This window comes from Limulus polyphemus, unplaced genomic scaffold, assembly GCF_000517525.1.
Source record: "Limulus polyphemus unplaced genomic scaffold, Limulus_polyphemus-2.1.2 Scaffold1076, whole genome shotgun sequence".
NCBI classification, from domain to species: Eukaryota; Metazoa; Arthropoda; class Merostomata; order Xiphosura; family Limulidae; genus Limulus; species Limulus polyphemus.
Window position 1 is genome coordinate 64204 of NW_013666686.1, and position 2063 is coordinate 66266.

At 28.7% G+C, this 2063-nt stretch overlaps 1 protein-coding gene across 1 annotated transcript in view; it reads left to right on the plus strand.

Moving 5' to 3' along the window:
* Positions 1–2063, plus strand: part of LOC106462025 (DNA damage-binding protein 1-like) — a 49262-nt gene that overhangs the window by 21542 nt on the left and 25657 nt on the right. The gene's annotated exons all lie outside the window — the stretch shown is intronic.

Sequence of the window (2063 nt, forward strand, 5' to 3'; positions counted from 1 at the left end):
TTAACTATAAATTTTTCTGGCTTTCTAACCATGCAACAAGGGCCGTTACAAATTCATCCACACTAGTCAATATCTTTCCTGAGGAAAAAAAGCTTGTACTAAAAATAAATTGACAAATGTCAAATCATAAACCAATGTAATATATACATCATTTGATAGATGAAAACGTTAGCTTTCTGTTGGTTATAAATAATATAATATTAAACATAAGAGAGAACTATTAACAACTCTTGAAAGAGAGGATGTGACTGGTGGGTGTGATAAGAGGGGTCTGATTTTCTATTTGATGGCTCTGGAACCAAACAAGATTGAAGGCTATAAAAACTGTTTTGTCTGGGTGATGACGATTTTATAGTGAGTAATTTACATTAAATTTCATACTTATTGGAGGGGTGGTGAATAAATTACAGAAGAGAGGGATGCCTAGAGAACAAATGTCACATTTCTCATACTAGCGGATATTCAGAATATTTTTTAATATTGTCTTATAAAATCAAGAACTTAAACTTATATACTATTAAAATATGGATTATTAGCTATACTAAGTGACATAACATAAACAAAAAGTAGTTTAATTACGTTTTTAATAAGTCACTAAAAACCTTGTGACGTGTGCAATAAACAATGCCCATTGTAAAAGCGTTAAAACTGGACTTGTTTAACAGGTCTTGGTAAGGCCACCCAAGTGTAATGCTGAGAGAAACAATCATTAACCCTTTCTATATTGGTCACAGGTGAAAGGCCATGTCATCTCATTTGTTGACTCACATTCAAAATTTTTTTTAATTCTATTTCATGAATTTATGTCAATAAGATTGCTATCAAATTATATATTATAATTCAAATTTTAGAACTATATATTATTTAATTTGTTAATTTAAAAGTAAATATTAAAAACACAGATAAACATCGATTTTTGTGTGTCATGTGGAATGTTGAATGCAGCACTGGTTCAAATTAGATGTTTATGAAGTCAAAATACTAAGTCTATAGTTTCATGTGAATTAGAAACTCAAATTACAGATATCGACAAGTATATAAGCTAGAATGTAAAATGAGAAGTTCTTTTCTTTTCTCTTTGCTAAGATATTGCTCATGTAATAAATTAAACATAATGGCACCCCGCTCACCTCCTTCCATTTTTATAAACACTTACTTCTTTATATGACATGAATAACCAATCAGAAGCTCAGAATGTCACCCTAGTGGTTTTTCTAAGCCTTTCTAATGTACCTAGCATCATTTTTTTCTTTTAAATCAAGATTTCAATAAGGTAGGTTGTGTCTTTAGTCTGCTCGAAATTTCGTTTTTTTAGAGTAAAATACATCTTAGTTCCTAAGCTTGATAAATTATAGTGGAATTCTATGGTATTGATGTAGTAATTTATGATTTTTTTTTACTTTTATTTACAAATGTATATATAAAACCTAAAAAAAATATTTTGTTTCATATCCTCCACGTCCAAAATATTTAAAGGCTTAGCAACCTACGTCAAGCAGCAACCAAGTACAAAGGTCATAACAAGAAGAGATAATTGTTTGCTTTACTTCTTTATTTACTGTTCTATGTTTTAGGAAAAATAACTCTAAGAAGTTATTTCAAAGTAGCAATAACCTCTATACATATATAATGTATAATAATTGAAATGTGACTGTATTTTACAAAATACTAGTCAAATAAAACACAGCCTAAGACAAGTTACTTTGTACAGACCAAAGGTCACCTTTATATTATTTGATACGGTAACTTGAGTGCACGTGAGCCACGTCATTGTAACTTCTGTATTGTTAGCCTAGCATGGGTGAAAGGTTAATATAATAAAAATAATAAATATATATAAATGTATAATCTTATGAAATTTAAACTATTTTGTCTAAACATTTATGTTGTCGTGTTATAATTTGTGTTCATTCTAGAATGAAAGATGCATAATTTCTGTTTATTTCCTAATTTTTATGGTGGTTATGAGATCGATCAAATTTACTGAACCCGTACAGAGATTAATTACTGAAAATACAGATAAAATATAAAGTTTTTTCTTAGAAATGTTTGATAACTATTTG